Here is a 23,774-nt window from a genome sequence, read left to right as displayed (position 1 = left end):
GCAGCTGAGGAGGAATTCCAGCCCTGAGTTTTCAGCAGTTCCTGAGCTGCTGAGGAGGAATTCCAGCCCTGAGTTTTCAGCAGTTCCTGAGCTGCTGAGGAGGAATTCCAGCCCCGAGTTTTCAGTAGTTCCTGAGCAGCTGAGGAGGAATTCCAGCCCCGAGTTTTCAGCAGTTCGGGGAGAGCTGTGCTGCCCTCCTGCAGTGGGTGATGGCAGCGCCAGCTCTGCCCGAGCTGGGACAAGAAACCAAAGCTCATAACTTGGGGGAGCCACATCAAAATTGCCACTCTGAGGCATATCCACGTTTTCTGATGTGCACCCTGGTGGCTTCTCCTTGCCTGTAGAAGTGTCAACCCTCAACAGGCAAGAAAAGTGAGATGATGGTCGGAGGGGAGTTAAAAATCCACACTGATGTTGTTCCCACTCCCAGATCCCAAAGATCTTTAGTCTCCAGGTTTCTCTCAAGCTCCTGAAATTCCCATCAAGCCAACAAGGGCCATCTCTGGCATCTGAGACAAGAGGAGCAAGATTCCTCCTCTGCCTGAGCTGGTTGGATCCTGCCCTGCTTTCATCCTTCCCTTTGAGCTCTCCCAGGCTGGTGGCAGCAAAGCCATTACCAAGGAGCTGTTCCTTTGCCTTGGCTTTGTGGATATAAATACTGACACCTCGTTCCATCTTTTCATGCATCACTTGTCTCCCTGCCCCATTCAAAAGAACAAAAGGAGTTTTGAGCTTTCTGAGCTTTTGCTTGGTGGTGGCGTTGATTTTTTATTCTTTTTTTCTTTCCCTTCAAAACCAGCTTTTTTTTTCTTTTATTTACAGACTGAAGGGGAGGGGGAAGAGGGTAAGAGCTGGGATGCTGGTGGGAGCTGGAGGAGGTTTAACCTGCGTGCATGAAGCGGGAATTCCAGTGATTTTTATTGTCTGGGCTTTTCTGCTGCTCGTCCCAAATCATCAATAAGCTCTTGCAGCGTCTCCTCAGCTCAGTGCTGGGGCTCTGGGGCTGCTGGGAAGGGTAATTCCCTCTTCCCCTGTCTCTCCAGCTGGCTCTCATTCCTTTTGGAGTATATATGGGATGAGAGGCAGTGGATTTATGGCCAGCACGCAGTGCTCAGTACAGATGTGCAGAGCAGCCACCACCAGTTGCCAGGAAAACCTCTGGAGAGATCCATCAGAGGGAGGAAGTTGTCAGCAATTAATTTTCAGAGAGCCAAACTTCACCCATTTTTTTAAATAGAAGAGGAGGCTGAAGGGCCACAGAGAGAATAAATCATTTGGACTCCTGGGAGGTTTTTTTTTTAGCTGCTTCCCTGAGCGAGTGTTGCTGCTTTTTCTGCTTTGCAACAGGTAAAACATTTGTTTTTTTTAGCCACTGAGACAAATATTCTTAAACAAGCAAGACTCAAACCAAACAAATAAAATTAAAACCACCTTTTCTTTGTGAGAGCACTCGAATCCTTCTGCAAGGAAGGTGCCAAACACTTGGATAAAGGTCTGGTTGATCTTGTAGCTGATGCTTGAGTGACAGAGTGAAGGGGGGAGCGAAGAACTTTTTTCCCTTTTTTTTTTATTTTTCCCCCATTATAATTGGTGGGTATTAAAAGTTTTCTGACTATTATAAAATTAGCTTTTGGGGTGGTTTTTTTTGTTTGTTTTGGAGGAGGGGGTCATTTCTTTGCAGGCTTTTCTCCTCTGCCACCCACAGGCTTGAGAGGACACCCCCTGTCTCCACTGCAGAGGTGGACAGAGCACAATTGCAGGGCTGATTTAGTGGTGGTTCCTGGTTGTAGCTGAATCAATAATGTTTTAATGAGGCCGTGGTAGGAGAGGAGAGATTATATTCTTCCTGCAGAACCCCAATTCATCAAAGCATTGCAGCATTTTGCCTGTGGTTGAGCTCAGGGACACCGTGCCCGGTGTAAATGGTGTGGGAGTGTCTGAGATTCACTGTGCTGGCTTTTCATTCTCATCAAATTTTCTGTTGCCATGAAAATTGGTGATTTTTTTCCCATAGGGAGGCTGGCAGTGACCTTCCTCATGGTTTGGTGGCTGTGGCAGGATTTGGGTCAGGCTTGGACTCATTGGTCTTTTGGAGGTCTTTTCCAACCCTAATGATTCTGGGATTCTGTATCAACAAAAACCCACTACAGGGAAATAAAAATCCACAAATCATAGAATCATGGAATGGTTTGGGTTGGAAAGGATCTTAAAAATCACTTTTTCCACCCCCTGCCACAGGCAGGGACACTTTCCACTATCCCAGGCTGCTCCAAGCTGGCCTTGGACACTTCCAGGGATGGGGCAGCCACAGCTTCTCTGGGCAGCCTGTGCCAGGGCCTCCCCACCCTCAAAGGAAGATTTTTTTTCCATCTCTCCCACCTCAATTTCCCCTCTTTCAGCCTGAACCCACCTCAATTTTCCCTCTTTCAACCTGAACCCCCAAAATCTTGGTGTGTTCTGAGCTCCATCGGCGGCTCCGGCCGTTCCTCCCCACTTTGGGCCGTTCTGCTCCTCGAGCACAGACTGGGATGGATGGGAAAACTCCTGGAATTGGGAGCAGACCTCTGCCAGCTTCCCCCAGGTGAGGCAGTGGGCTGGAAAGCTCAGCAGATAAAGGGCTCTGAGCAGAGTCATTGCCGAAAAATTGCACTCAGTCATCGCTCTCTTTATTACCCTTCCCTCGGTGGCCATGATGGGATTAGTGATATTTCCATTTGTCTAGTTTATATATTTTGTTTTCCCTTCCTCTGAAAAATGATTACAGGGTGAAAAGTTTGTCAGGCCTTGGAGTTGAGCGAGACTCTCCCTGGAATTAATTTCCTACTGAGGAGAGCTGGCGGGGGTCTAGAAAAGCACTATTTGATTATACTTTTGTTTTAATATAAGGAAATGGTTATTTTTTGCTGGTTGGTGGGTGTAGGACACTGAGCTGTATGGGAAAGGCAGGATTTTTATTTGTCAGATGCCTGAAGGCTTCAAATCCAAAGCAGCAGCAGTGGGGAAAACTGGGAAAATGGAAGTTTGGCTACAGCTGGTTTATTATTCTAAATGTCAGGAGGAGAAAAGCAACAGGAATGAGGACCTTGACCTTGAATAAAACACAGCAGTGGGGTGAACTGGGATCTGTCAGAGCTGGAGGCCCAGCAGAGCCAGATTCAGGCAGGTCTGGCATGAAATGGCTCTTGATTTTCTCATCCTCCCCCGCCAGTCTCTCAAGGCCTTGATCTAATTGAAGGGGTTTGTTCTGACACCTGCTGCAATCATGGCTAAACATTTCCAGGGCAAATCCCTGCCAAGAACCAAGCCTGTGCTGTGCTCTTGGCTCCACTCTGCCTCTCCAGCACTGGGTCCCAGTTGCTCCCAGTTGTAGGAGACCCTTCTGCTCCCTCCACCTGCAGCATCTTCCCGTCGCCACCTCCCCGGGGTTTTCAGGCCAAAAACTTGTGTCTCCTCCCTGCTGCCCCTTTTTACCCTCCCTCTTTGGCTCTCTGGCCTCACCACATCTCTAATCATGTGAAGATCACGTTAAGATCAAACCACCCCCCTCATGTTGAATTGGAACGAGACGATCTTTGAGCCCTTTCCAACCCAAACCCTTCTGTGATTCCAAGAGATCTGGGATGTTTTCTGGCTCAGCAGCAAGAGGAGGGATCCCATCAGCTCCTGCTGCTCCATCAGCTGCCTGACACCATCCTGGTTTCCTGGTGAATGCTGGCTCCTCCTTGGGGCTGTAGCAAGCAAAGGTAGATGCTCCTGCCTCCCTCCTGATGGATGATGCACTTTTCCTTTAAATTAAGTAACCTCTGCAAGGACTGATGGTGCCTGGAGCCTCAGACCTTCCTGCTCTGACAGTTTATCCTCCATCATCCAGAATAACTCACTCTCTCCAGCTGTTGCCCTCTGGGCTCTCTCGGGCTGCTGCGAGGAGCTGAGTAAGAGATGACTCAAAACTCTTCACATGCCTTTGTGGGTTTGCAAATAAAATAGCAGGGTAAGGTTGGATGGTTCATTAAGTGCGTGCTCCAAAGAGCCCAGGGCCAGCAGCCTCTCCAAAAATCCCAGAGGGGAGTCAGGACCTGGAAAAACACACCGGCACAGTGACTCAATGGGGTGAGCAAAAAGCCTTTGTAAATACAGATATCGGTGCTGGGGCTGCAGCTGGAGATGAGTCAAAGGAGAAAAAGCCACACAATTGCCTGCAGATTCTCCCTGAAGTTCTGGAATGTGCAGGTGAACAGGGGGAGAGCAAGGCACTGACAGATGGTTCTGTCTTGCTGGGGTTTTGTTTGATTCCACAGCCCTGATCTCAAAGGCAGGGGGGGGTTAATTGCTAATTTGGGGGCAGCTGCAGAACGTGGGGAGTTACTGGAAAGCCTCAACACCAGAACTGGTGTCTGGATCCATGCGTATGAGGGACTTGCCCAAAAAGATTCCAGATCCATCAGCTGTTTCTGATGGTCCAAGCAGAGGAGCAGCAATCCCACGAGATTCCCGAGTCCATCCCCAGCCCTGGCAGCAAATCCCCTGGGCATGAAGGGGCAGGGGGGGATCCTTCAACAAAGGAGTGAAGCAACCAAAAAATGGCCTCGATTTGTGTTGTCACCGTTTCACTGAGTCTCACTAAGGAGCAAAACCAGCCCCTGAGCTGAGCCCAGGACCCCACCCCTGGAAAATCAGGTCTCTGCTTCTGTGTTTACTCAGGGCTGGGGGTGTCTGCAGGGGGATTGTGTTCTGGAAGAGCTGAACTGTGCTCTGGGACCCTCCAAAGGAGGGCTCACCTGGGCTCACCCTTGTCATTCCTGCTGAGCACGTCCCACCCGGGCTTAAAGTGTAGGAATTGCCCTTGGATCCAGAGCTTTCCTTGCTGCCCAGCTGGGAAGATCCCACACCCCGAGTGCTGCCAGGTCTGGGGGTGGGATTATGGACCTCACACTCTGCAGGATTGTGGCAGTATTTCCATAGGGCTAATTGGAGCCAACACTTGTAAATTAGGATATATTTTAATTTATGGAGGTAAAACTCCCCTGGGGAAACTGCGTTTGCTGTTGTGAGCCTTGGAGGTAATTATAATCTCCTTTTTTTTTTGACACTGCACTGTTGGGAACGAATGCCAACATTTCCATTTGAGGGCTTATTTGATTATTTTTCTCATTTTGCAAAACATTATTACATTAACCCGCCACTCCTGGATCCTTGTCCTACCATGGCATTTATGCATGAGAGGGTCTGTGCTCTGAAAGGAACATCAGGCTGAAGAATGCTCCATGATGATGGAAAGGCTGCTGTTTATCCTGTGGCTTTGGAACAAGAGCTCATTTTTGGCTTTAGAAGCAAATGCGACCTCGTTGGGATCCAAAACATCATCTGATCCTTCGGCTGCACGTCTCAGATATTTACTGAGGGCTGGAAGTGCTCAACTGGGGTTAATATATATGTATAAATATATGAATGTATATATTTCAAACTGGAAGAGGGGAAGTTTAGGTTAAATATTAGGAAGGAATCCTTCCCTGGGAGGGTGGGGAGGCCCTGGCACAGGTTGCCCAGAGAAGCTGTGGCTGCCCCTGGATGTGTCCAAAGCCAGGTTGGAGCAACCTGGGCTAGTGAAAGGTCTCCCTGCCCATGGCAGGGGGGTGGAACAAGATGTTTTTAAGATCCTTTTCAACCCAAAGCATTCCATGATTCCACGATTTGTGGATTTTTTGTTTGGTTTTTGTTCATACCTGTGTTACCTGCAGCACCAGGATGCTGGGATGCCTTTTTTTGTGTGTCCCAGCCCTCACCCCAACCCAGTTAAACCAGAGGAGCAGGAGCAGATTACTCCAGTCTGCAGCAAGACCCCAGACTGTTCTGCCCAGGCTCACAACCTGGCCCTGAGAGAAATAAGACCCCACCAGGGCTCACTGCTCCTTGTTTTGCCTTCCAGGCTGTGCTGACCTGACTGCAATTCAGCTTCTGGGTTATCCATCTTAGTCCACACGATGCTGTTCTTTTTCCTTGCTTACTTTTAATTAAATCTCACCACTAGAAAAATCCCAGGGAAGAATTTGCCGATCTTTTAATTTGATTTTTATTTTCTTTAAGCCAAAGCTCACATGACAAGTTTCCAAGAGCTGTTGCTAAAATGCACTTTTGTTTTTGTGCAGTGCTCTTCTGGAACGAAAGTCCTGTTCCTGCCACAGGGATTTGGGCAGGAAGGGAATGTTCACCTGGGGTCTATGACCCTGACAACCTGTTTTTGTTTTTAAAACATTGGTGAGCAGGGAAAGCGATGAAATATCATGTTCTAGGGAGTCTGCACAGGGTTTTTTTCAGACTCCAGTCATTATGCACTGTGTTGGCATAAAAAAGAGGAGGAAGATCCTTCATACAGAGCAAGCAATTCTTCTTGGACCTTATGAAGTTAATTATTTTATATCCCATAACTGAACCTTGTAACTCAGTGTAATTGGCAGGAGAAGTCCCACAGTAACAATCACGGGGCTGGTTATTGTTTCCTCTAGTGCTCCACTGTGGGAATGCTGGAAAAACAGCCTCCCATTCCAGTGTTTATTGGCAAAATGCTTAAATAAATCATGCCAGGCTGTACAGCGAGCTCCAGGATCAATAATTCCTCCCCTGGAGATGGGAAGTGTTGCCGGAGGGCAGAGGTGGGCACGGGCAGGGTTTGTGGGGCCTGGTCAGCCAGGACTGTGTGTTATGGGGATGGATTTGGGAAAACCAGAGAGCAAGGCCAGGCTGGACAGGGCTTGGAGCAGCCTGGTCTGGTGGGAGGTGTCCCTGTGGAACGGGATGAGCTTTAAGGTCCCTTCCAACTCAAACCATTCCGGGATTCTCCGTGTCCTGTGAACTTTGTTCTCCCTCCTGGTCTGTGTGACCAGGACAGGGCATGGACTGATCTCGTGGTGCCTCCCATGTCGTGTTAAAATACCCCACTGTTTGCTTCAGACACTCTTTGCAGCCTGGGGGGAGGAACCTCCTGCTCCAGCAGCACCTCGTGGGGTGGCTCAGCGTAATTTTGGTACCCCAGGGGTTCCTCACCCTGCTGCTCAGCCCAGTGACAGCAAATCTTCACAGCACTAGTAGGAATGACCCTGTCACCCTCACCCTGGGGGATTTTGTTCAGCTCCCTCAGCCCCAGCTCTTGAGGAGCCTCTTCCAGCTGCTCTCAGCCCACGAGGGCTCTTGGCCCTTCAGGAGCTGAGTTTCCCCAGGGGCTGCTGCTCTTCTGTCTCTGGAGCTGCCTCTGTCTTACAACTTGATATATTAAGATATTTTTTTCTCTATCTGCCTCTAATTTCTGCCTATTTATCTCCCAGGTGGAGGCTGCAGTGACAAGCCAAGCAGAGCAGCACGTCTGTGAGCAGCAACAGCTCCAGCACTCTGACACATCCCACTTAGTGCTGCCTCCAGCTGAGATCCCAGGGAATCAGGGACAGGCAGGGAGAAGGGGAGGGACAACAGAGTTTTGCTTGATGTCACCTTTGTCATTCAAGATGGGACAGTTAAAGTCAAAATGCAGGAGATCAGTGGAGAATGTGGCATCTCCACCCTGATCCTGCTGCTGGAAGGAGCAGTGGGTCAGGGGTGGCTGAGGACACTCTCCAGCCAGTGCTCCAGTAGGGAAGCTCAGGATGGATCCTCAGCTGGGACGAGGAAATGAGGCAGTTTGTGAATTATGGGTCTGACCTGTCGGTCTTTGAGGTTTTCAGGTTCATCTCTTACACTCCCCTGGAGTTTGCAGGCTGGGAACACCTTCCTGACACGTGGAGCAGGAGTAGGTTTAAGCCCAGCCTTGGGATTAAGGATGGAAATGTTCCACAGAAATGCACCTTGTGGCAGGTCAGATATTCCCAATGCCCTTTTTTCTGCATGGACACTGCTGGTCCAATGGAACTGTCATCTTCATGGGAAAAAGATGTCCTGGGAGGAGTCCAAGGTCTCTTGGTGTGAAACTACAATTCTGGAGGGAATTTAAACAAAATCGTCACTTTTAGGGGGTTGCTGAATTTCTGTTTCTATCCCTTACATCAAGAAAAGATGGAGCCTGGAAACATCCCCAGAGAATGGTACAAAATGGTGTTTGGGGATCCACAGAGGGGAGGGGCTTTAAACAGAGCACACCTGGCCAGCTCTGGGTCGGGGGGGTTTGTCCTCACCTGGGGCACCAAACCTGGATCCCCCCCCATCACTCCCTCTCTGCTGGTATCAAACAAATCCTGGTTGGAAGCAGCACCTCCTGCCCTGGGATTTGTCTGTGCTTTGTCCCAAGGATTCTCCCTCCCTTTGCTTTCCCAGCCCTGCTCTGACCTTCCCCCTGACTCCAGGATGCCAATTAAGCAGCTCGAAGCAGGGAGGGCTGTGGATGTTATTGATTAGGGCTCTAATTGCTTCTCTCTCCCTGCTGGCCAAGCAGAATGGGCTGGATGGAGCTGCACTGAGTGACACAGAGCCGTGGCTGCTGCCACTGGCACCGAGACGGGCATCGTTCCTGGGCTGGAGGATATTCTGGAGCCATTGTTGCTCAGTGCCCCAAAAAGCAGAGGAAACCTCACCAAAGACTAAAGCAGTTGATGGCAGTAAGAAGTGAACAGCTGTCAGGAGCCAGCACTTTCAGAACCAACAGCCCTCTGCCCATAGTTTTGGGTTGTCTCTTGTCCAGGGAGGGCCCCCACCAGCCAGGAGGCACATTAAAAACAGGGTGAGCTCTTTGTCAGCTGCTGCAAGAAACTCTGCTGCCCTGAGAGCACAGGGACCAGCACGGAGGTGTCTCATTAGGCAGGCAAATGTTCATGAAAGGATTTCACATCCAGGCCTGAAAGAGCTGGAACTGACCCACGAAGTGAAGGAGAGGCTGAATTTTGCTCACTGCACAGAACTGAACAACCTGAGGATGAGGAGCCTCCTGCAGGGCCCCTGCCTGGGGGGAAGCTCATTAGAGTAACCTGATAATTGCATTGGAAAGAAGGAATCAAGCAGGGTGAATTTACCTTTGAGGCCCTTGAAGGTCAAGATGAACCTCAGAACAATATCAGAGTTTTTCTCCTCGGGGCAAATGTTAGTGTGAACACCGAGAGGACTTTGTGAGCTCAGGACACTGAGCCTTGAGGATGCTCAGGGCTGGCAGCAGCTGTTTTCTGCCAAACAGGGCATCTTCCAGCTGTCCAGCTGGGCCTGGGGTTCATCCAGTGCTTCTCCTCTCCAGGGGTAATTGGGGTGCAATCACGGAATGTGTTTTGGGGCATTCCCTGGAAATGTCCCACTGCTTTGTGAGAGGAGATCAAGGAGAGGGGTTGAACTTTCCAAAAAGCTTTGTTTCTGAGAGGAACCTCTGCTGGGAGCCTGAGCAGCTCCCAGAGGGTGCCAGGGCTCCTTTCCAGATGTGCTGCAGCTCTGGGGCAGACAGAAAACTCTGGATAAGCTGGTGCTGCCCTTCCTCCTTAGCATATTCTTCACATATACTGGGGACAACCAGCAAGTCCCTTGGAGATCAGAGCAGGAGGCTGAGAGACTCAGAGCAGATAAAGGAGGATTGAAGACAGCAAAACTGGTTTTAGGTAAATTTTTGGCTTTCAGATCAGATCTGCATGTTTATCCCCTATCTACATTCACACTTAATCCCCAGTTGCAATGGGACAGGAGAGCTGCCTGTTATTGCAAGCTCTTTCCCTGAGCCATTTCCTGTTGTTAATGCAGCTCAGCCCCTTGTTTTTATTCCAGTGGAGTCATTCCTGTTGTCTTTTCCGAGGTCATTGTGCTGCCTTGCAGGACCCCCAACTCTGTGTTTGCAAAGCTTGGGAATAAAGAGCTCTCCCTTAGGAGCAGCTGAGCCAGGTGGGCACAGACCTGAAGGGGCATTTCCATCTCTGTGCTCTGAGCACCACTAGGCTTGGCCTCAGCCACATGGTCTGACTTGATTTAAGCATTATTCAGGTATAGACAGTCCTTAGAAAGCCCCACTCAGAACCAGAACAAGATAAATAAGTTTTTAGCACACAAAAACCCCAAACCCTGATTGTTCTGGTGAAGTCCTGCCTCGTTTCCAGACAAAAGCTGGAAATTCTTAGCAAAGGCATTTTTGAGGCGAAGTGCTGACATTTGAGGGAGGGAGAGTAAGGCTTGGAACTGGAGAAAGTGGGGGCTGGATGGCAGTAATAGAAAAAACTTCCTGCTTTTCTTCCAAGCAGCCCAATCTGCCGTGGCAGGAGTGGCTCATTCCTGCAGAGCTGCCCCTCTGACAGCAAACACTCCCAGGGGTCGGTGTGGGGAGCAGCCAGTTGTGTTCTGGACTCTGTCTGAGAAGTAACAATTGTGCTTCAAAAAGAAAACTGCTATTCTCCTGAAGGTCTCATCCCACTTTGTCCCTCTCTTGCCCTTTTTCCCAGGCTCAGAGGGAGCAGGGAGGTCAGGCCAGCAGGGCAGAGGATCCAGAGATGGGGATGGGGTGTGAGTGGGGTGGTTTTGCCCCCTCTGTTGCACGATTCCAGAGTTCCATTTTATCCTGGCAGGTGTGTGCCAGGCAGCTCTGTGCCCTCTCTGTGGTTCTCCCTGCAGCACCAGCAGAGCCAGAGCATTCCCTGCTGCCAGGCTGGAGGAGCAGGATTGCTGCCCAGGGGGCTGAGCTGGGCAGGCTCAGCACCCCCTCTGCTCGTTTCATGTTTAATTAGCTGGTGTGTGAAGGATGGATTGGATAGAACAAGGAAGCAGGAGGGAGAAGGAAGGTTAATCTATCCTCTAGCCTTGCTATCCCTTCTTCCTTGTGATCTTGGGAAGCAAGGAGATGATGTGTCCTTTGAAGTGTAAAGTACTCCCTGTCCTCCTCCTCCTCCTCCTCCTCCTCCTCCTCATCCCAGCCTGGCTCCAGCTGCTCTCTGCCCAGTGCTGCTGGTGGGGCTGGGCCTTGGAAACAGGGATTTAGGATTTTCTGAGCACCTCAGAGCCCTGTGCCTGTGCAGACAGCCCTGGAACACCGGGGTGCTGCCTTTTCCAGGCCGGGCTGGACGGGGCTTGGAGCAACCTGCTCTCGTGGAAGGGGTGGAATGAGATGTTCCAACCCAAACCAGTCTTGATTCTGTGATTCTGTGGCTTGGTGTGAGGAGCTTGGGGTTAGTGGAGCAGGAGGAAGAGTGTGGGCTGTGAGGGGCAGGGGCAGACCAGGGCTGCTCAGGGCAGGATGCCATGGAGCTTGGATGGTGCTGGGAAGCCCTGGTGGTGTCGTGTGGAGTCCCACAAGGACCCTGAGCTTTACAAACAGCAGTGCCATACCCCAGATGTGTGTCAGGACAGGGAGCTGTTGAATTTTTCAGTGAAGTCTCAGAGAACAAGGCCGGGGGATGTCGGGGCAGAGCAGAGGGCTGGCAGGGCACGAGCCGCCCTCCCCAGGCCCCGTGTTCTCCCAGAGTCACAGTAATTGAATTGTTTTAATATTAATGTCTTCTCTGGAGCTCTGCTGATGGGAGGGAGGGAGGGGAGAGATGTTTCTTCCAAAATAGTCTTAAGCTAATGCAGAAAGTATGAATAAATCTCTCAGAGATTACAGCCCCTGGAAAGCTCCTGTGAATATCAGAGAGACATCCTTCCTGCTACGGGAGGTTTGATTGAATTACAAATCTCAGGCAACTCCAAAGCAGAGCTGATTAAGTCTTTTCTTTCTCTCTCTCTTGCTGCAGCTCTTTAAGGGGCTGAAGCCTTTGAATGATTTGCCTTCCCCCCTGTTTGGGGGGGGGTCACTGGTGTCCCCCTGGCTGGCAGTGGCTTCTATTGGTGCCAGGGATGCACCAAAGCACAGAACAGTTGTGGCAAGTGGTGTTGTCACTTGTTATCTCTGGGGGAGGCCCGTGTTCCACTTTATGGAGGATCACCCTGGCTCTGGAGAAGTGATGTCCCAGAGATGAGCCCTCGGGGGTGAAACGGGGACTGGTGCTCAGCCTCCAGCTCCTCTGCACCAACTCTCAGGATGGTTTGGCCAGGACAGGAGGTTGTTCATCCCCAGCCTCACCCACTGAAGCCCCTGTTGAACGCCTTGCCTCGAGGGCCTGGCATTAACAGGGCTTCCTTAGTTTTCCTGACTCAAATCTGGAGTCAGATTGAAGGTGTGTCACTGACAGAGAGCTCCAAATTCTCCTTGGGATTGGCTGAGCTGAGTGAAACCAAAGTACCTGACATCCCCATTCCCCTTCCCCCTTACTAATTAGCCCTCCCCAACTCTTAGGGGTTGGCATTTGAAGTGAATTCAGCCAAAATTTAGTGGTTTTGTAGTTCAATTTTCAGTGCTGGTCATGGGAACACGGAGGGGACAAACCCCTGCTGACCCCCAGCCGGGTGCTCATGCCTGGGATGGGGCCCCAGCTTGTGGTGGGAGTAGAGGAGCCCTGGGTGTGGCCTCTCGTGTAGGAAACAAAGTTTTTCTTGGCTGCAAAGCCCCCCATTCCCCCAGCATGAAGGGCTGGCAGGGAGGAAGAGGAGGCTTTTCCCACGGGATGTGCTGGAGCCGTCCCATGGCAATGTTTGATCAATGTTGTCACTGCACTGCCAGGACCCAACACTCTGCTTTGGAAAACACTGCCAGGGTAAAGACACCATAGAAATCACCTTGTTCAGTTCTCTCCTCTCATACCAGAGAGGAGAAAAAAGAAAGGAAAAGCAAAAAGCAAGAGCATCGTAGCACAGGAGCTCTGTGTCTCTGGCAGGGCTGTCTGTGGGAAGACAGCTGTGGTCTTTACCAGCCCTTGACAAGTGAATCCTTCCAACAATCAGATGGGAGAACACGCTCTGTTGGGCTTATAATTGATACCACACCACTGCTGAAATGTGCCTGTCAGTTCTGCAGGAAGATAAAATTATGTCGTTGATATTTGGTAGCAGTTTTCACAGGCAGCGCCCGAAACCACGGCAGAGGAAAGGTGGGATGGGCAGGTGTTGAACTGATGCACTGAGGAGATTTTTATTTCCTGGCTCCCTGACAAAGGTCCCTTTCATCAGAGATTTCTCCCTTCAAGATACAGAAGTCAGTAAATTCTGGGCTAAATCTGCAAATCCCCGGTTGACGTTTGTGACTTAACTTACTCTGCTGAGCACAAAGCCCTGGGATGTGTGACCAGGCTGTGCCAGGCTCTTAAACCCCCAATTTCCTGCCTTTTGATGGCTTTGAATCACGATGGGTCTAATAATAATGATAGTTGGTACTTATATGCCACTTTATCTTAAAAGCACTGTACAAACATTAATTAATTATAGACACAGGCGGCGTCTGCGAACGCGGAGCTGCAGATGCAGCCGGGTCTGGAATCTGAGCCAGGAGTCTCCCAGCAGGAGAGAGCAGGGATCACATCTGCTGCAGCCCCTTCCTGGGACATCTTCCTCAGTCCTGGGGCAGCAAAAGGTTCCTGCTCCCTGTTCCTGTCTGGAGAGGTGGTAAAATCTGAGCGTTGGCTCCTGGTCTGAATGAGTAACCCAGTCCTGCCTGGGTTATCAGCCTCCTTGTGGTTGTAGGTGTTGCTCTTTTGGGGGATGCTGAGGTCCCTAAAATTTACAGGTGATGCAGAGGTGAACACTGCCCATCTCCATCTGCTTCTCCAAGTTCAAACAAGCACCCCAATATTGCAGGGAAGCACTGCTGTGTGCTGGGGATGCTCCGTGCCTGCCTGGGAAGGAGGGAGGGAAGGAAGGAAGGCAGGCTCTGTCTTCACAACCTTTCTCCATGTCTGACCACATGCTGGACATGCAAAAGATCCCCGTTTCCTTGGCAACAGGTTCTTTTCCTCATGTGCTGCAGTGAGTTGGGAAAGTTTGCCTTCATCAAACCCCCACGGAGAAGAGAATAAGCTCCAGAGAATCTGTCCTGGGGACGCAGCCTGATTGCTGCTGCTTCCCTTATTTGCATCCCTTTAGGAAAAGGAACATGAAAATCTCCCTTCTGCCCCTCTCCTGGTGCCTTGTGAGCCTTGCCAGTGCCCAAGAGCCGAGGAAATGACTTCAGGCATGTGGCTGAGCACCCCAAACCCACCGTGAGCACCCCAAACCCACCGTCCCCTCTGCAGAGCTTGGGCTGCCAACACTGCTCCCCCAGGCAGTGGCAAACTGGGGGCACTGGTGGGACGTGTCCCCTCGCTTTGTTCCACTGGATTTGCTTTCCAGTAAGTCCAGCATCGAGTCAGGCTTGAGACAGGAGCCCCAGAGGCTTCTTGGAAGATGCCCCTGGTGTGCAGCGGGTTTGCATTTACCTCCCCTCTGCCAGCTTTGCCCCCATCACTGGGCACCCTGGGGTGGTGTTGGGGTGGTGCTCCCAGTGCAGAGCCTGTCCCTGGGTGCTGGGATCTGGGAAGGGACCCAGGGAGGGGGAAGGGGAAGGCTCAGGGCCATCTCAGTGTGGGTGGCTGGCGAGGCTGGAGGGGCAGCAGAGCCCCAAGCCCGGCCCCCAGCGGGTGTGTGGGCGTTTAACCCAGCACAGACAAATGCTCCAGGCCTGCAGTTTAGAGAAACCTCATCAATATTTTAACCGGGGGAGGATGAAAGGGAGACAAACAAATATAGGTTTGGGCCTTTGAGGCATTGCTGTGATCTTCTCTTTAGGGAAGCAGGGGTTGTGCTGGTGGAACCCGGTGCTGACGCATTGTCTGGCAAGTACTGCCACTGAAATTTTGATTTTGGAGAGGGGGGAAAAACCAAGAAAAAAGGTCCAAACTGTTCTGATGAGAGATTTTTTGTTCCTGTTATTCAGGCAGGATTTGATAAACTAAACCAGTGATCAAAGCCTGGAGTTTTGATCTGAAATGGGTGGGCAAATGCCATGAGCATTTGTGCCCTTCTCCCACGCTTGTTTCGACTGTCTGTACCTCTAAATTCTTGTTTGAATTTGAGAGTGGAATTTAATTTGATTATTTTTTGCAGCTAGAAAGCAACGACGAGCAAATAAATACTCTGCTGAACATTTCATTTGAAAAATACACTAAAACCCAGTGAATTAATGATTCGGTGATTGAGGCTGTGAATTTTGGTTAATCATCATTTTCAAAGCCACGCTGGTGGAATTTTGCAAGCTGAGGAATGTCATAAAACGTTCCAGTTGTTTTGCTGCTGTAATTACACAAGACAGACTCTGTACAGATGCTTTTTGCTGGTACAAGGGTTGCTCTGTGCTGGTACAAATTGCTCTGGTGCCCATCACGGAGCTGTGCCAGTGGCTGTACTGGGAGATGTGGATCTGGAGGGGGTGGCTTTGGTGGAGCTGCCACAGTTCAGACTTGGGTGGGGGGTTAGATATCAGCCTGCACATTAATACCAGGCATTAATGACCTATTAATTACCTGGATCTGTTTAGAACCCGCTCGCTGTGACTCTGTAAATACTCGTGGCAAAATTCAGCATCCACAAAAATCTCTTTATTCTTGGAAATTCTCTTTAATCTGGGACTTTCTGTGGGTTTGCTGGTGTCACTGACAGCCCTTCCACTGGTCACCTCCACTCTCTGGCTGCTCATGGGCTTATTTTGGGGAGAATCCACTCCCTTTTTGAGCAAACGTGGAGGCAGTTTATGGCAGTGACGCTCAGCCCATTCCGTTGGATTCAGCAGAAATCCCGGGGGGAAATCAGCGTTTTGCTTTAAAATCCATGAGCAGCTCAAACAGGGGGATGGATGAAAGGAAATGTTTGCACAGTCTCTTTGCAAATCAAATCTTGATTTGCCCTGGAGAGGGGGGAGAGCAAAGATAAGCCCAGATTTTGACTTGGAGCTCACGAGACAAAGCTGCCCCTCCGTGTGGCGTCAGCAGGGCTTTGTCCTGGGATGGAACCAGAGGCTCCACAGAGTCCTGAGACATCCAAACAAATTCCCCCAGGATCTTCCTCTCAGCCCGACTCCAGGAGGTTTCTCCTCATGCCAAGTGCACGTGGAGTGGGAGGGTTTCATAGAATTATAGAATCAGAGAATCAGCTGGGTTGAAAGGGACCTCCGAGATCATCAAGTCCAACCCTTGATCCAACCCCGCCGTGGTTCCCAGCCCATGGCACTGATGCCACATCCAGTCCCATCTTAAAAACCTCCAGGGATGGAGAATCCACCCCTTCCCTGGGCAGCCCATTCCAATGGCTGATCACCCTCTCTGCAAAGAAATTCTTCCTAATATCCAACCTAAACCTCCCCTGGCACAGCTGAAGACCCTGAGCCCTCTTGTCTTGCTGAGAGTTGCCTGGGAAAAGAGACCAACCCCCCCCGGCTCTCCCCTCCTGTCAGGGAGTTGCAGAGAGTGAGGAGGTCTCCCCTGAGCCTCCTCTTCTCCAGGCTGAACAGCCCCAGCTCCCTCAGCCTCTCCTCATAGGAGAACGTGTTCTGCTAATCCCGGGATTTAGGAAGTGCCTGGCAGCACACACGGAGGTGATTCACTCCTGCAGCAGAGCCGTGGGCTCGGATGCAGCACAAGGAGAGAGGTCACGGCCACCCAGCAAAGCCCCCCTAGTTTGGGGCATTCCTGGGGGTGCTCAGGGCACAGCCTGAGCTCTTCCCAGCATTGGTGTGCCCTCTCTGGGCTCAGCACATCTCCCTGCTCGCTCCTGCCCTGTGGAAAAGGGAAGAACATGCCAAGGGATGGATCCTGGAGCAACCCTGGGGTTCCACCCTTATCTGTGGTGCCACGAGGGCAGCCTTTCATTTTCTTCTTTGCAGACCTACATCTTAACCCTCAACATCTTAAAATTCTCCAAATGTCTCTCAGTCCAAAATCCAGGCCCCTTCCCAACGCTCGGAAATGCCGCTGTCCCGCTCGGGAGATTCCTCAGGCAGTGAATAAATCCTGGGGCTGCCCGGGCTCGGGGATGAGCTTTGGAGGTCTGGACGTGCTTTCTCAGTGACTTCAGGCCCTGAGGTGCCTCCTGCACCAGGCTGGTGTTTGGGCAGTGTCCAGGGAGCTTCCCCCAGCAGGAGGTTGGGAGCCAGCCCGCGGTGCCGGAGCCGGCGGAACGCGCGCTCATTATCTCCGCCTCGCTCGGAAAGGATATTGTGATTTTAATAACTTCTTGGATCCGTTGTTTCTTTTTTTTCCCTGGTAAGCTCTCGTTGCCTTGGATACGGGCTCTGGAGAGGCTCAGCCCCGCTAAAGATGGTAGATCATTTAAATGGAATAGAAGATGAGGTGTGGATTTGCAAAGTGCTTTTTGCTCTCCCGGAGCTGGCTGGGAGCGCTCCGGCAGAGCTGAGCTTCCCTGGGATGTGCTGCTTCGTTAGTGAGGGCTTTGTTCTTGGGAATGGGGCACCAAAGCTGCTTTTCCATGGTATCTGTGGTGTGACAGCACCAGGCTGGGAAAAACAGAGCCCTGAGGCTTTGGTGGTGGCGTTGCACAGATTCCCACGGAGCCGTGGCAGGAGCAGAGCTGGATCCTGGCACCTTTGGACTTCACCTCTGCTGCTATCCTCTTCCTCCTTAACCACCACCTCTGCCTTCACTCTGGACTCCTGAGGTCACACAGGGTGGTTGAAGGCCTGTTCCAGCTGTTCCAGCTGCTGTGTGTCCATGGCACTCCAGCTCTCCCGGGTGTTTTCATTCAAAGCATGATTCCCATCCCCAGCATTCCCTCATTCCCTTTCTCCCAGCTTATCTACAGATGAGCCATGCAGATCAGAGAAATTCTCATTTCATGCCCAGAGGGTGCCCACCCCTGAAGGTCACCAAAGCTATTAGAGAAAACCCCTCTGTGCCCAGGGCTTTGGACACCTCATTTGGCTTTGGGCGAATTTCACGCCGCTGCAGTTTTTGATTTATGCCCTATGAAAGTGTTTTGCTGGGCTGGAGGAAGCCCCACTCGTGGTGCCTCTTGTAATCAAGCAGCTCTGGCTTTTCTGAGAGGCCTTTTCTCCTCTTAATGGCTCTGGGGTGGCCGGTCCCAACCTGATGGTAAACAAACTAAATGAGCTGCTTTTGCTTCCTGGTCCTCGTCATAAACAGATTTGCATATGATGGTGCCTGGGAAATCATTAAGATCATTTGATCACTGCTGGAATAATCAGCCTGGATGGAGACGCTGCCCTAAACCTCTATTTGCTGCCAGGATTACCATCCACAGCCCATGGGAAGGACCTCGTGATCCCTGGAATTCTCCAGAGTTTCACCCTTGGTGCTGCCTCGAGGAGAGGTGAGCAGGGACCCCAGGAGAGGAAGGAGGAATCACTGAGGAAGTAGCAGCAGAACAAAGAAGGGGGAAAAAAATAAAAAATTACTTTTTCCTTTGCTTAAAAAGAAATCTCAGCCTTCCTGGAGCGAAGAAAAGAAGAGGAGGGAGGGAGATGCACCACACAAAGAGGAAAAAATGCGCTGAGAAACCACAAGACATTTAAAAGCTCACCCAGGAAACCAACCCCACTTTGATATCCCCTCTCATTGGAAGCGTTTGAGGCTGGGATAATGGTGACATGATTGATCACACAAAGGGACGAGAAAGTGACTGGATCCAAGAGCTCCTTTCTGGTTCTTAGGACAAAGAAATGCTTTGTATTAAATTACAATGTGGGAGCAAAAAGCCCCTCCTCGAGTGTGTGTTTGTGGAGCAGCACCACGTGTGCCCTGCCAGGAGCAGGAGAGGAGCCACCTTCCCAGCCTGGAAGGGCCTTTCTGCTCCAGCTTTTCCACCTGATTCAGCCCCTGGGGAGGGGTTGGCAGACACAGAACCCCCATGAACCCCCCTGGCCAGGGGGAAACTGGGGCACAGGCAAGGAATGTTCCCGTGCCAGAAGCACAAGGTAACTCATCTTCATAGAACCCCAGGATGGGTTGGGTTGGAAGGGACCTTAAATCCCATCCAGTGCCACCCCCTGCCCTGGGCAGGGACACCTTCCACTAGCCCAGGTTGCTCCAACCTGGTCTTGGACACTTCCAGGGATCCAGGGGCAGCCACAGCTTCTCTGGGGAACCTGTGCCAGGGCCTCCCCACCCTCCCAGGGAAGGAATTCTTCCTAACATCCAACCTAAACCCATTCTCTGGCAGTTTGAAGCCGTTTCCCCTTGTCCTGTCGCTCCAGGCCCTTGTCAATAGTCTCTCTTCATCTTTCTTGTAAGTCCCTTCAGGTCCTGGAAGGCCACAATTAGGTCACCCCAAAGCTTCTCTTCTCCAGAAGAGAACAATCCCAATCTTCCATTGATGTGTGAGACCCATCACACCAGCTGGGACTTAATCTCACCTCCAGTTGTCCAACAGTTCAGCTCCACAGCCTTTATTTTCATGCTTGTTTAAGTTAATTTTATAATTATTGGGCAGAAGAGGCATTTTGGCCAGGAGGTCCTTTGTACCTGGTGTGACCAGAGCAGCTGTGGCTCAGGGGGGACTTTGTATGGAGGCAAATTGGTTCTGCATCCTCCCTAAATACAGAGTGGATACGACCCGAGTCCATCACAGGAGCAGAAAAAATCTCAGCAAGCTCTTTTTCCCAAAATTTCATCCCTAGATGTTCATTCGAATATCCAGCAGAGCAGTTACTGCTGAAAAAAATGAACTACAGAGCTGCATCAAAAATCAACTTTTTAAACAGGGAAATATTTATTATGTGCTGTGCTTCTTTTTTTTTTTTTTTTTTGTAACCGATGGGGAAAAAAATAAATGTTCGAAATGAACATTTATTTTTTTAAACCGATGGGGAAAAAAATCAATGCTACGAAAATAAACGCTTAATTTTTCATTTCACACGTCCCTGGTTTTTAAATTCCAGATTATGTTTTGGGTAATTTGACTTTTCTGCCTGTCACAAAGCTCTATCAGTCCCTGTCTCTGGCTGGGAAGCCCGTGCTGGTGTCAGTCTCTCTCTCTGCTTGGGAAGGATGTGGCAGCTCCAGAGCAGGATATTCCCAAGCTTTTGCAGGAAGAGAATGAGCAAACCTCAGTCCACAACTGCTGGAGTCCCAGCACCTCTCTCCCCATCAGCACAGCACCTCTGGCATGGCCAATCCCTGAAAATCCACCTGGGACCTGCCTTGTGTCTCTCTGCCTGAAGCTGGAAAGGGAAGGAGACCCTCAAAGACGTTGTTTTTTAGGTTTTTCCTGGCTTGAACTGGGAAAAATTGAATTAAACCCTGCAGGAGGAGAGGGCACCTGGCTGGGTGGGTGACTTCAGGGTCACTGTTGCTCGTGGTGCCTCTGTTTTGAGAGCTGGTTTTGGGGAGCAGTGTCTGGTCCTGGGGGCTGTGAGGGGCATCCCCACGGGCACAGCCTTGCAGTGCCAGCCAGGAATTGTCTCCCAGGTGCTCCCAGTGATGTTTTTGCCCTGCAGATGTGATGAGGTGCAGGGAACTCCCCCCCCCTCACCCTCAGCATCCCCTGGGCTCTATTTGTTTCAGGAAGAGAGTTATTTCTTCTTTTATCCTAAACAAAATGCTTATTTGGACGGGATTAGATCTAAACCCCTTCAAACAGTTGGTTCTGACTGGAATGCAAACAGTCCCCGTGGGCCCTGGCAGAGGTTCCAGGCAGCTGGGGAAGGATGGGAGTTGTGTGATGCCACGAAAATATTTTCAATTGCAAAACAAAAGTAGAAAGAGAGGCCTTAAATGATGTGAAAATAAGGCTGTTTGAATTAATGTGTCAGCCCTGATGGATGCTTGTGCTACCCAGAGTTTGGAAAGGGCTCTGACGGGTAAGATATTACCAGGTGAGATTTACCTACAGCCCATGACTTCCAGTCAGCAAAATCTGAGATGAAAACCCATCCTTCACTCCACACTGACTTCCCAGGAGTATTGAATCAAGATAAAGACCTAAAGGGCCACATACACAGAGGTATTTTGGCATCTTAGTCCCATTCGTTTCGATGCAAAGTTTTGACATTTTCAGATATTACCTTTAATTTAGTTTAGGGAAGGAGGGTCAGTCCTTATCCCCAGCTCACCCAGTGCAGGATTACAGGCCATTCCCAGTGCTCAGGGCCAAGGGAAGGGGGTGAAAGCTGGAGATCCGAGCTTTCATCCCCTCTCAGCTCCAGTGCACACTCACCATCAACTTTTACAAGTCATTAGTGACTGGATTCTCCTCTCACTCAGTGAGAGAGCCAGGACAGAAATTGGGTTCTTAACCCTGATGGGTTTTACTGCAGTGGAATTTCTTTGTGGAAATGCTTCCCGAAGGGCCCAAGCCTTGGCAATGGCACAGCCACAGAAGGGGAGAAAAAAAAAAAAGGGAAGAACACGTGTCTGCGTCGGGGAAAGAAAATCCTAAAAACACCGATAGCGGCCGCTTTTTATTGCCAGGGAGGAAAAGCACCCGAAGGAAAAACGAGGCCCGTGTTGTGTGTAAAGCTCTTCAGAGGCTGAGGCGAATGTTTTCTGTTTGAACAGGCAGCATTTAGAGGCAGCACTTTCTCCCCAGCAAAGATAAGTGAGGGGTTTATTGGAGCCTGGCTGTATCTACACTCAGCCAGCTGCCAGGAGCCCAGGGAGCTGCTGCAGCAGCTTTTCCTCTGCCTCTCCCCCCCTCCAAAAAAAAGAAACTTGGATTCAAAGAAACTCTGGGAAGGAGTGCCCCTGTGTCCTGGCTTGTTTGAGACCCAAAAAGGATTTCAAAGGAGCCCCCCACTCCTCTGGCTTTTGCGGGGTGTTGGTGGAGTGTGGGAGGCTGTGGGGTCGTGATCCTGTGTCTCATCCCCTTGTCCATCCTGAGCACATCAGAGCCTTTTCCCCGGGGAATCAATAGCAGCAGAGATGTCTTGGTAGATTTTACAGCCCCGGGGTTAAAAGTCAGCTGTTGTACCTTTTCGATTTTTCCTTTAATTTTTCAGGATTTTTTTTTTTTTAAGGAGGTTTTTTTTGATCGTTTATATTTAAGATCTGAGGATTTCGCTTTCTTCTCTGTTAAGGGTTTGCTGCCAGGTAACTTTAAAGCCTTTGCTCAATAGGTGCTATTTTCTTGCCAGAGGAAAGGGGAGCAGCACGTTTTGCTCTGAGGAGCTGCTGCTGGAGGTGGAGGAGCAGGCCCTGCTTGGTGAAGTCTGTCTGTCCCTCTCAGCAGATCCAATCCTGAATTTTCCATCCCCAACCCAATTTCTCAAGAAGCAACGTTTGCAAATGGTTCTCTTAGAATCACAGAGTATCCTGAGCTGGAAGAGATCCACAAGGATCACTGAAGTCCAGCTCCTGAGTTCTTGAGTGGTTTAGTTGTGAGCTTCCCTCATAATTCAGTGTTGGAATTGGGATTGGGATTAGCCCAGGCTGGATTTGGGACCAAATTCAGCTTGAGCTGGAGCTGTCACCCCCCCATCCCACCCATCCATCCATCCATCCCACCCACCCATCCATCCATCCCACCAGTGCAGGGGGCAGAGGGTCATCAAACCTCACTGTGCTGTGGTTTGATGGGAGAACTCTCCTCACCAGATGGGAGCAGTGATACTTTTGTTAAACATGGAAGTTGAAGGGGTCTTTTCCAACCTTAATGTTCCTGTGACTCTGTGATTACTGAACAGACCCACTACTTGCCAAAATACTGAACAAATGTGATCAAAAGTTGGAGTAAAAAATTATTTCAGGGGAGTGGAAGCCACAAAACAAACTGGTGCTAATGTATAATTAATATATTCATGTCAGCATTAATACTAATGCAGAGTTTTGTAGCTGGTTTAGTAAAAATGCTACATCTTTATGTATTAATAAGTGTAGTAATATTAATGCCACTTTCTGCAATAAATAACATTGATCACAGCGTTGCTTCTCAGGGGGTGTTTAAAAATTCTGCTGCTTGCACTTTTTGGCCAGTCAGCACCTCCTTCCCACCACTCTGTGCAGCATCTCCCTGCTCCCTGCAGCACCTCTGAATCCCTGGAGTGGGATTTCCTGGGTAATTCCCACACTTCCAGCCAGGATCAGAGGTCCTCTTTGGTTTTGTAGCCCTAAATTCTTTATTCCATGCCCCTGGTAACAATGGGCTGGAGTGTCTTTGGGAGGGTCTTGGCATCAGAGCTGGAGCATTTTGCAGAGCTGGGAAAACTGGGGGCTGGAGAGGAAGGATTTTATTGATCATCAGCATCAGGTCGTGGCTCCTGGTCCTTGCTGGATGGAGCACCCAGGGCCTGATGCTGTTGGGTACCATGATGAAATCAATGAAAATTGAGCTTTATCACTTGGCTGAAGGCCTGTGCTGGACCTTCCTGCTGAGCACTGACCAGCAAAAGTTTTCCAGCTCATCTGTGCTCCCCCTGTGTTTTACAGTGAGGGGTAGACCGGCTTACACTTCTTTTTTTAATTATTATTTGTGAGCCTGCAGGCCCCTTGCTGCTGTTTTTCTTTCTTAATTGGCTCCTTGTGTGTGTGTGTGTGTGGATGTGCATGTGCCTGCCTCCCTCATCAGCAGCACCCCTGGTATTCAGTGCAGTAATTAGAACATCTAAATCTTCCCTCTGTGCCATCCAGACTTGGGGAAATTAGCTGTGATTGCCGGCACCAGCCTGCAGACGTGATGGATCCCAGATAAACGGGATTGCTCCTCGTTTTTCTGGGAAGCCCCATGTGGTTCAATGGCTTTGGCTGCTGTTGGATTTATGGAGGGTTGCACTCCACTGGAACCAAAGGTGGCTGAGCAAACCAAAGCCCTGGGTTTGGTGATGGCTCTTGAGTGAATCCTTTCTCCTTCTCCTCCTTCCCTGACCCCCTGCCGGCCTTGGCAGTGGGTTGGGCTCTTTGGGATATGGTGGGAAGAGCTGGAAAGGTGGCCCTTGTGCCCCACCACAGCCTGTGGGGGAGCAGTGGCCCCTCAAAAGAGCCCTGAATACCCCAAGACTGCCTGCATATATATATTATGTATATTATATA

This window comes from Neopelma chrysocephalum, unplaced genomic scaffold (genome assembly GCF_003984885.1).
Source record: "Neopelma chrysocephalum unplaced genomic scaffold, ASM398488v2 Primary Assembly neopelma1_155, whole genome shotgun sequence".
NCBI lineage: Eukaryota > Metazoa > Chordata > Aves > Passeriformes > Pipridae > Neopelma > Neopelma chrysocephalum.
This window is presented reverse-complemented; position numbering follows the sequence as displayed.